An 11,442-nucleotide genomic window follows, 5' to 3' on the forward strand; every position below is an offset into this window, starting at 1 on the left:
AGGCAAGTGTCAGCCTAGGATGTCACATCTGGCCAGAAAGGGCATTTACCCACAGAGGAGACAAAGTGAGTGGCCCTTCTCCTGTTGTCCACCCATGATTCCTCTTCCCAACCCCTGAACTTGAGGAGCCCGAGAAAGCTTGCAGGCAGGGGTCAGTGAGGTGTGCAGCTTCTGGGAAGCCGAGTGAAGGGGAGGACCACAGAAGGCAGTCCTACTTGGGCACGGTGGTGCTGAACTCCCCAAACCGCCCACAGTGGTCCTGGAGTCTAGCCCTCCAGATGAACCGGCTAGCTCTGCACACAGGCCTGCTCGGGGACCAGATTCTAGATCTGTAAGGATAGTCATGGGGCTAGGACCCCTGGAAGACCACACACTCAGTGACCTTGGGTTTTCAGAGGTAAGTTAGTTGTCCACTGCAGGATCCCAGCACCTTGCAGGTAGGGCACTGCATTTGTCATTTATCCTTCAGAAGCTCTAGTGAGTGAAGGTAATGATGGACTTGCAGACCTGGAGACGATTCCCCTGAGCTGCTTCCTCACCTGGCCATATCAACTAGACCCCCATGGTGAACTGGACCTCCAGGAGCTCTGATTCCACCATAGAAGTCCTAGGCCTGGGAGAAAATAGTCTGATCTAGCAGCAGAAGCAAAAGAATCCACATCAGAATCATGGTTTCTGAGAAAGACATGAAGGAAGCATCAGTCCCTGCCTGAGACACAGTGTCTTCCCCCTTTCCTCATCAGGAAATGTAGTGTTGCAAATTCCCTCCCCTCCACATTTTTCTACACTGCCTTTTCTTTTTTTTTTTTTTTTTTTAAACATGTTTTTAATGCTTTATTTTATTTTTGAGAGAGACATAGAAAGCACAAGTAGGTGAGGGGCAGAAAGAGAGAGAGAGAGAGAGAGAGAGAGAGAGAGAGAGAGAGAGAATGAATCCCAAGCAGGCTCTGCACTGCCAGCACAGAGCCCGATGCAGGGCTCAAACTCATGAACTATGAGATCATGACTGGAACCGAAAAAAAGAGTCCAACGCTTAACCCACTGAGACACCCAGGCACCCCTACCTACACTGCCTTTTCTGCACCATCTCAGAAACACACTTGGTCACACCCTCTTCTACTTGACCCATCTTGTTCCCAGTGAGAAAGGAGCCCCCTCAAAGTCAGCTGAAAGGAAGGTTTTTATAGGTGTGCTTTCCCCCTGCAGAATGTCCGTTCCTGAAGGGAACAGTCTACAACATCAGTCTCTGATGTCTCTGCCCGGAATGTTATCTGTCATATGGAAGGGACTCTATAAATGTTTACAGTATAACCAGTCTGGGATCAGTGGATCAAAGGACATCTTTTTGGCTTCAAACATATTGCAAACTGCCCTCCAAAACATTTGCACCTATTTACAACGCCATCTGCTATGCATAGAGTATAGATTTCACTGCAACCTATTTTATTAGGAGAAACTGTGTCTTAATGTGTTTTTTTAATGTTTATCTATTTTTGAAAGAGCACAAGTAGGGGAGGGACAGAGAAAGCAGGGAGGTGTGGTAGGGGACAGAGGATCTCAAGTGGCCTCTGCGCTGACAGCAGCAAACATGAAGCAGGGGCTCGAATTCAAACTGTGAGATCACAACCTGAGCCGAAGCCAGATGCTCAACCAATTGAGCCACCCAGGCGCCCCACTGTGTCCTAATATTTTGACATGTCTTTCTTTACTAGTGAGGTTAGATATCTTCTCCAACGTTCATTTTACTAATCATAATCCTCTATTGTGAATTGTCTCTTTATATCCCAGTAATCCTTTTCTCAAAGTTTGCCAAGACTATAGCTGAATTTCTTTCTCTCCCTACGCAAGAAGCCACAGGCCCAACCTTAAATGGAGGACTTTTCCTAAACTATGTAGATCCGTATCAGTGTGCCCCAGAAGGCAGCTTACAAACTAAGTTTGCTACAAGGCCTAGGGCAGTTAGGATTCTCTGCATTATGGACTCTTTTCTCGGGATGAGCTTCAGGTAAGAAATAATCTCCTGGGTGGCTCAGTCAGTTAGGCGCCCAACTTTAGTTCAGGTCATGATCTCACAGTTCATGGGTTAGAGCCCCACATCAGGCTCTCTGCTGTCAGCACGAATCCCACTTCGGATCCCCTGTCCCCCTCTGTCTCTGTCCCTCCCCTGCTTGTGATCTCTCAAAAATTAATAAATAAACTTAAAAAAAAAAAAAGAAATATAGTCTCACTGTTTTCAGCAGATACCTAAAACTTCTGGGAAAATGCAAGTATATGAAAATGGTCCTTCCTTCCTATCCTTTAAAACTTGCCAAGTCTGGGGGTGCCTGAGTGGCTCAGTTCATTGGACTTCTGACTTGGGCTCAGGTCATGTCCTCACGTTCACGAGTTCAAGCCCCACATCAGGCTCTGTGCTGACAGCTCAGAGCTTGGAGCCTGCTTCGGATTCATTCTCTCTCTCCTCTCTCTCTCTCTCTCTCTCTCTCTCTCTCTCTCTCTCTCCCTCAAAAATAAATAAGCATTAAAAAAATAAAAACAAAAAAGCAAAAACAAAACAAACAAAAACCTGCCAAGTCTGTTCTCTAGAACTGCTCCCCTTAAACCTCTAAATGGAGAGGGAAAGCAGAAGTGGGCTACAGGTGGTATTGACAGAGCATAGTTCAAGGACAAGTCCACACTGAGAACTTTTTAGCCAGCTGTGTGATCAGTTGGTTAAGTTGTTGTGATACAAATTTGAAATAAAAAGTCTTTTTCTTCAAAAAGTGTAGCCTGAGATTTTAGTCTATCCTTATACCTCCCTCATATGGACCTCCCTCTGTTTCCTCTCATTGACATTTACATAATGAACAAATATTATTTTACCAGGGTAACAATGACTTTCCACAGTACACACTAGATAGTGTTAGGGAAGATTTATAGCTACTATCTCATGCCAGACAATTGGTTTGGCCCAATCTCACCCACTCTTCAGACTTTGGAGCCTGCTCCAGTTTATTTCAAAGTCCTGTACTCCCAGTCCCCATTTTAGGCCAGGGCCATTTATCCCTTGATCTTGGAAGAAGCAGGTTCTTTCCATCTGAACTTAGGGCCCTCATGACTCAAAGAGAAACTGCTCTCCTCACTTGTCCATACAAAGCCAGCTCAAGAGTTTATCTGTATTTTGTTTGGAGAACATTTCTAAACTAATCTCTTTATGGCCAGCAATTCTAAACTCCTCCTGCCCCGAAGGCTTTCTCTCCCTTATCTGTACTCTAAAGAAACTCTTCTTAAAATTCATTAACTATAGGGCATCCAGAAGGCCAGCAACACATCTCTTTCAGGCGCTCATCCCATTTACTGAAAAATTATTTGATCAGGAATTATTAGGAATCACCTATTACTTTGTACTTGACTTTGCCTCAGTGCTGAAGATACAGCCAGAACTACCCTTGGGCCAAGACCCTTCCCTGGGCCTCACATTTAAGAAAGGCCCACAGGTAACTAACACTATTATTTTATATAAAATAATAAATTTATTACAGAACACAGAGGTGCTTCTGTGGCTTGAGGTCCAATGTGACCAATAACCTTAAACCTCTACACTTCTCTTGTCCAAGATCCTTAAAATAGGGCTATGTCTGAGTAATGACACTGCTTACAGATTGTGCCTCTGCCAGAATAGGAGACAAACACTGCTTCCAAGTTCTGGAAGAATCTGAGCAGCAGAAGCATGTCAGTGAAAGAAAACAGTGACTTGTCCAATTCTTCCCTTCAGGTGGCATGAATGAAGCACATTTTTATATTGTGATGTATCTTGGTGCCAAACATCTCTTTCCTTCTTTTGCTTCATGTTCCAAGGCACAGTTCTGAAGGTACTCACAAATTAGCACAATTTCCCCCAACAGTTGTACATGGCAACTGAGGCACGTTTTGCAACATTCAACAATTTCTTTACTCTTTTAAGTTTGTACATATGTAGTGTGACTCTTCTTATTAATTCTTTACAAGGCTCTATCTATCCAGATATTGCTGTAAGAAGTGGGAAAAATCGCAATAGAAGTTGCAGAACTTCATATAATAAAATGAAAGTAATCCATAACAGTGTGATCATCTTAATTTAACATATGCAACCCCATTTCAATGTTACAACATTGTAAAACTCACAACTCATTTCTTAAAGTATTGCTTTAAGAATGGTATTGACAACACTAACCACGATCACCTTGCAAAATATCTTCAAACAGAAATTAATTTTTAAAAACTAATAACTTACAGGGTACCTGGATGGCTCAGTCATTTAGCATTCAACTCTTAATCTCAGTTCAGGTCTTGACCTCAGGGCTGTGACTTCAAGCCCCATACTGCACTCCACACTGGGTGTAAAGCCTACTTAAAAAAAAAATTAAAAATTAAATAATATAAGTAAAAAGTAATAGCTTACAACGATCCAAGAAAGATTAGCTAATTGGATATCCATTACTGTCAGAGGAACATAAATTGTGTAAAAATCTAGACTGTAAAAACCACTGATATTGCTGAAATGGAGGCAAAAAAAATAAATAAATTTTCAGCTGTGCCTTTAGGCCAATCTATCTGCCTTCCTTCCTTCAAACAGAAGACATCCAACACATCATCGACTTGTATGCTGCTTTCAACAAGAGTGGTTGTATGGACACAATTGTATGGACGGTAGCTACTTCAGGTGGAAAGGATTTGCAGGACTACAGAAAGGAGACTTGAGGACGTGGGACCCTGGGCTCCTCATATGTTTCTGGGTCACTGATGCTATCAGCATCTGAGGGAAATGAGCAGAGGTTGGGAGATTTCAAGCAAGGGTGAGTCATGCATGTTTTGCCTCCTCCCAGCCCAGGAGCCCTTACATTCCCTTTCAGCCACCTGTGCTTTCAGCCATCAGCACTCTCTTTCCTTCCATGACCATCGCCTTTCCTTTCCCAAGACCTACTAACCAGGACAGGAACCATCTTTAGCTGGAACCATATCATATCAAGAGCTGGAATAAAGCTCGAGAATGGCTCCCTAGAGAGAACATCAGGATCAGAAAAAGGAACAATCGGATCATTTCCAAAAGCTATGAATCCCCAGTGAGGAGTCAGAGAGGGCTGTAAAGGAGCAGATGAAGGTGACTTTAAATGAGCTTGCAGTGAGGAAGGATGGAGTAAGAAAGGGCAGAGGGACGGAGCTGAGGACAGAGGGAGAGCTGAGGTAGCTGGACCCTGGCAACTGGAAGCCAGATTCAGGAGTAACTTAGGAAGGGAAGTGAGACCTTAGGAAGTGAAGTGAGACCTGGGGAAAGTTAAGAAGAACCATGCCAACCACAGGAGGGCACTGCGTCCCCATGGGCTAGCCTGGAATGTCTAGGACCAACAAAGTGAAGAAGTCAGACAAGGACAGCGAACCCCCTCTCCCTTGCTCCCAGCAGAAAGCATCTCTCCCTCTTCCTAACTCTTGGGTTTCTCATGCTGACACATCTATAGGAGAGGGACACACAGTCACCACCATGTCACACACCACCTGCGTGACAGATACATACACACACACTCACACATGTACACATGGTATCCTCCCTCTTCTGAGGATTACCTTGCTAACAGTGTTTCTGTGTAGCAAATGAGCGGAGAAGGCCTGCCTTCCTTTCCATAATGCACAATAGCACCTCTTGTCAGGCAAGGCCAATGCAGGTTGGAATTCTTTGCCTTTCCCTCAGCTTAAAAATATCAGGGCTTTGGGGCGCCTGGGTGGCGCAGTCGGTTAAGCATCCGACTTCAGCCAGGTCACGATCTCGCGGTCCGTGAGTTCGAGCCCCGCGTCGGGCTCTGGGCTGATGGCTCAGAGCCTGGAGCCTGTTTCCGATTCTGTGTCTCCCTCTCTCTCTGCCCCTCCCCTGTTCATGCTCTGTCTCTCTCTGTCCCAAAAATAAATAAACGTTGAAAAAAAAAATTAAAAAAAAAAAATATCAGGGCTTTAAGATATGGAAGCAGCCTTGGGGTACCTGGGTGGCTCAGTGGATTGGGCATCCAACTCTTGATTTTGGCTCAGGTCATAATATCATGGTTGTACAATCAAGCCCTGAGTCAGGCTCCACACTGAGAGAGTAGCCTCTTAAGATATTCTTTCTCTCTCTCTCTCTCTCTCTCTCTCTTTCTCTCTCTCTCTCTCCCCCCCTCTCCCTCTGCCCCTCTCCTCCTCTTGCACACATACTGTCTCTCTAAAATTAAAAAAAATGTTTAAAGGAAAAAACAGATATGGAAGCAGATTAAATGCCCATATATGGGTAAATGGATTAAAAAATAGTAATAATCCGGGGCAACTGGGTGGCTCAGTCAGTTAAGCATCCAACTTTGGCTCAGGTCATGATTTCATGGTTCATGGATTTGAGCCCCACATTGGGCTCTACACTGACAGTGTGGAGCCTTCTTGGGATTCTCTCTCTCTTATTCTCTCTCTCTCTCTCTGCCCCACCCCTACTTGCACTCTCTCTGTCTCAAAATAAATAAGTAAACTTAAAACAAAATAATCCACACAATGGGTTATTCAGCCATGAGAAAGGAGACTATTCTGACATTTGTGACAAAATGTATGGAACTTGAGCACATTATGCTAAGTGAGATAAGTCAGACAGAAAAGGACAAGTATTGTATGACATCACTTATAAGTGGAATCTAAAAAAGTCAAACTTGTAAAAACCAGAGAGTAAAATGGTGGTTACCAGGGGACAGGGGGTGAGGGAATAAGACTGATGTTGCTTAAGGGTACAAACTTGAAATGAGTAGTAAATAAGTCATAGAGATCTAATGCACAGTATAGTGAATATGATAATAATGTTGTACTACAATTATCAAAATTGCTAAGAGACTAAAATGTAATTATCCCAAATACTAAAGGGAAAGGATAATTATATAATGCGTTAAAGGTGCTAAATATAGCTATAAAGGCAATCGTATCACAATATATAAATATATCAAGTTAGCACATTGTATATCTTAAATTTACACAATGCTGTATGTCAAACATTCAATTTTTTAGTCAGGGCTTTTGTGATATCCTACCTGTCCTCATACTAAGCTCATATGTTCTTCTTGACACCAAACTTTGCCTTAGTAAGAAAGAAGGGTAGGAGATCAAAGAAGAAGTCAATCATGATTCATCTTAGAGAAAAATATTCTTGTATCAAAATATAGGTTCCCTTGTATCAAAACATAGGTTCCCTGGATGGTGTGTGTTACCAATCAGCCTTCTGAAAGACAACAAAGAGAAAATTGCCAGAGGGTGAAACCATTTTTTTTGAAGTGTTCTTGAGGAGAAAGAAGTGGATTGGCCTCATAAAAAGCAGTCAAAAATTCTCTGAGCAACTCTAGAATTCCAAACATTCTTCCTGTATAAGTATCACCCACCTGGAGGAGGAGTCCAAAAGTCTGGGTGAGTGTGCAGTCCCCACCATAGCAAGAAGAGGATTTTGGTGAGTCTGTAAAGAACCTCAGAATGTCTGATTTAAGGAGCCAATATTTTAAATAACACCTTCATTTTTTTCCTTACTAGGGAAGTAACACATATTCAATACAGAAATGTTATAAAACCAGAAAAAAAAACTACAAATCAAAAAAAAAAAAAAAAAGAAAAGAAAAGAAAAGAAAGAAAGAAACAGTCTATCTGTAATCTCATAAACCAAAGATAAACACTCTTCATCTTTATAAATTTCCAATCAGTATTTTTTCTGGTTATATTTAAAACTAAAATATGTCATAGAATACATAGTATTTTATGTTGTGCTTTTTTTGTTTCCCCTTAACAATATAAAGGGGATGTTTCCCCATTTCCATAAGCTTTCTCCTGGGGTGTATTTTATTAGTGGCAGCATTGTTTTCCTTCCTCAATTGGTGTCATCATTTATTTATTCTTTCTCTTATTGCTGAGTGCTTTGGATATTTTCCCTACTCAGGACAACAGCCTGAGAGCTGAGTTTGAAATTTTGCCTCAGTGGTGGCAGCTCCCCACAAGCTGTTTCAAGTGCATGCGATTACCAGGTTGGGGACCTGTTCTCCTTGAAGTTCTTGTTCTTTGTTTCATTTTAGAGTGGTGTTATAAGACAAAATTCAACCAAGTAAATCTGAATATCTGATTGGCTTTATTAATCAATGCATGAGAAAGCATCCTATCTAGTAAGTGGAGGGGAGCTCCTAGGAATTCTACAAAATGGAAAGTTTTCCTAGGAAGGAGGTGGGACAAGAAGTTATTAGCAGAAAAAAGAAAAGATTGTTTCAGGCCAGGACATTTTTTGAGGAAGCAGGGAGGGGAATGGCAGGGTTTTTATCATACAGGTTACCACACTAGTGCTGATCAGGACATTTCAGATTGACTGTTAAAAGATTGCATTCGTGGAACAGATTGAAACTAATTCGATCTTTCTCTGCTGTTGTCAGGGACAAATGACTCCATTTTGGATTTCTTTCTTTTTTAACAATGTTAACAACATACCTCACTTCTGGCAAAACAAAAATGCATGCTCTTCTAATCAATGGAAGGATATCTGGGCCAGCCTACACGGCTGTAGGTATCTTACAGACAAAAACAAAAAAAAAGACAAAACAAAAAAACCGAAAGAGGATGTACTGGCTTGACTTCACCCACTTCTAGTTTCATTCTTCTACAATTTTTCCCAAAGTGAGCATAAAAAAAAATGGATGACTGTTCCAGAATTTTCCTGTTTCCAGAATGTTGTAAAAATTGTCATTATTTTTCACTTCCTGCCCGATTGCAGAGATGACAGCACAGCTTGACTCAGTAAGTGGCATCCTGTGGCATAGAGATGTTGTTACAGGTTCAGACAGAAGGGAGTTCTCTGCGTTCTTTTCCTCCTGTGGGGAGGCTCTGCCTTAAGCCATGCACTTTCCATCACTCAGGTTTCCTTTAGGTTAATGACAAGGAGCCAGTGATGGAAACTCAGTTCCCTCAAAGGAATCTGGCCACCCCAGGTTGCAGTCCTAAATTGATGGTGTTTAAGAAAAAAAAAAAAAAAGGCCCAAAATAGAGTCATTTGCCCTCCACAACAGCCAAGAAAGACTCAATTAGTTTCACTCTATCCCAGGAACAGGACTTTTAAAGAGTCAATCTGAAATCTCCTGATCACTACTGCAGTAATCTGTAGGATGAAAACCCTGTGTTTCTGCCCCTCTCCCCCCAAAAGACTTCCTGGCCTGAAACAATCCTTTCTTTTCTTTTGCTAATAACTTCTTGTCCCAACCTTCTTATAAAGACCTTCTATTTTGTACAATTCCTAGGAGCTCCCCTCTATTTGCTAGAGAGCATGCTTTCTGATTCATGCATTGATTACTACAGCCAATTATGATGTAGCCTGGCCAGGTTTGAGGACCCAGAGGGGTTCCGCAGGACCAGCCAAGAGGATCCCCAGCTTCACACAGGATAGAAAGAAATCAAACATGAGTGAGCAGGCAGGAAGTAAAAGCAGAGTTTATTGAAGACATAGAGTGCAGACAGATACAGACAGAACATCTGGGACACTCAGAAAGGAAAGGATAGAAAGTTTTGTCTTTGTTTGCATTATGAGGTTTTTACTGACAATTGTGCTCTGGTGCACATGCCCTCTCAGGCATCCAGGAACTGGTCAGAACAAGGACAGGGGCCAGGTATCCATCATAAGTCACTTATTCCCTGGAGGCAGGGGGTTTAGGCACCCAGATGTCCAGTGCCAATGGTCTAGAATACACACATGTGGCCTCACCTGCTCATTCTTGCCTGGTCACTCCTTAGATGTTATCTACTCTGCTGGAAGACTCCAAAGAAATCATTAACTCCTTGTCCCTTATCAGGAAGACATACACTAAGGCACGCATAAGGTAGAGGTGCAGGTCCTAGCAAGAATAGAAACAAGAGAAGGAGAAAAATAAAACAGCTTTTTTTCATGGGGTCCTTTCAGTTTCCCCTATCTCAATGAGATCTTCTAATTTACTCAGTTGGATTTTTTTTCTTCAACAATGGAAGGTGAGTAACAAGAAGAGATTGCTTATAGCTCTAAGATACATAGAGACAAATCAGAAGGATGTCAGTCAACTAATACTGGACACGTATTGTAAATTGTGAGAAATAAGCCCACTGCCCTAGTCAAAGGAGGGACGCGGAGACTAGGAGCACAGTGAAGGGAGGCTTTAATCAACGTTCTCGTAAGAGCAGGTGTCTGATGGACAGGCACACTCCAGGTGGTTACGGCAGACAATTTATCTCCTAGCATGCAAGTCCCTCCCCTGGATCCTTATTGGCTGAGTACTACAGAGGTTACAGCCTTCACCCAGAAGTTGCCTATGCCCATGTGAAGCCAAAAAGTAGTCTGATTGGAACAAATCCTTAGGGCGATGCAAAGACTTCAGTTCTTTGACACATGCTCACTGCAAAGCCCGCGAAAAATAAGCCCTCAAAATGGATAAGAGAAGAACCAGGAAGTGAAGTGTCTAAGGGTTTGGGACTCCATTGTCAGGCTGGGCGGGGTGAGGGGGGCAGTGTTCATACATAGTTTCAATGCATAGTTTCATACATATTTTCAGTAAACCTACTGTTAACTAGACAGCACAGCTTTTCTTTTATTTGGTATTTGAAAGTGAATCATCTCAATTCCCACATAAATCATGTGATTTGTTTAAGTTTTTTTTTTTTTTTAATTTTTTTTTCAACGTTTTTTATTTATTTTTGGGACAGAGAGAGACAGAGTATGAACGGGGGAGGGGCAGAGAGAGAGGGAGACACAGAATCGGAAACAGGCTCCAGGCTCCGAGCCATCAGCCCAGAGCCTGACGCAGGGCTCGAACTCACGGACCGCGAGATCGTGACCTGGCTGAAGTCGGACGCTTAACCGACTGCGCCACCCAGGCGCCCCTGTTTAAGTATTTTTAATAGATGCCCCATCTCCACTGAAGTGAGCTTGTTTTGACAGAAGGTTTTCACCTTACCTTGTCAAATTACAAAATTATATTGTTCTTAAGAAATCTCATAGACAGGGTTGCCTGGCTGGCTCAGTTGGTGGAGCATGCTACTCTTGATCTCCAGGTTGTGAGCTCAAGCCCCACGTTAGGTGTAGGGATTACCTAAAAAATAATACAATCTTTAAAAAGAAAAGACAGAAAGAAATCTCATAAACATGTTTATGTAATCTTTTTAAACTTATTTATTTATTTATTTATTTATTTATTTATTTATTTATTTACTGAAAGGAGGGAGAGGAGCAGAAGAAGAGGGAGAGAGAAAAATCCCAAGCAGGCTCCAGGCCCAGCATGGAGCTGATGTGAGGCTCAATCTTATGACCATGAGATCAGGACCTGAGCTGAGATCAAGAGTTGGGTTCTTAATCGACTGAACCGCCCAGATGCCTTAAACTTGTTTTTAAGAGAATTTTTTTTATTTTTATTTTACTTATTTATTTTTGAGTAATCTCTACACCCA

General features: G+C 42.3%; 2 long non-coding RNA genes across 2 annotated transcripts in view; both read right to left on the bottom strand.

Moving 5' to 3' along the window:
• LOC123583280 overlaps window positions 1-4,297 on the bottom strand; it is a 31,965-nt gene extending 27,668 nt beyond the window's left edge. Inside the window, exon 1 of the long non-coding RNA XR_006704817.1 lies at window positions 4,250-4,297. This is a non-coding gene — a long non-coding RNA (uncharacterized LOC123583280). The remainder of the gene's footprint in view (window positions 1-4,249) is intronic.
• An 18-nt stretch (window positions 4,298-4,315) lies between these two features.
• Window positions 4,316-11,083, bottom strand: LOC123583282. Its single transcript, XR_006704818.1, has 4 exons — window positions 10,953-11,083; window positions 9,734-9,863; window positions 7,044-7,231; window positions 4,316-4,362 (listed from the first exon to the last, which is right to left on the bottom strand). It is a non-coding gene; the product is annotated as an uncharacterized LOC123583282 (long non-coding RNA).
• Window positions 11,084-11,442: the final 359 nt, after the last annotated feature.

Source organism: Leopardus geoffroyi, chromosome B3 (genome assembly GCF_018350155.1).
Source record: "Leopardus geoffroyi isolate Oge1 chromosome B3, O.geoffroyi_Oge1_pat1.0, whole genome shotgun sequence".
NCBI classification, from domain to species: domain Eukaryota; kingdom Metazoa; phylum Chordata; class Mammalia; order Carnivora; family Felidae; genus Leopardus; species Leopardus geoffroyi.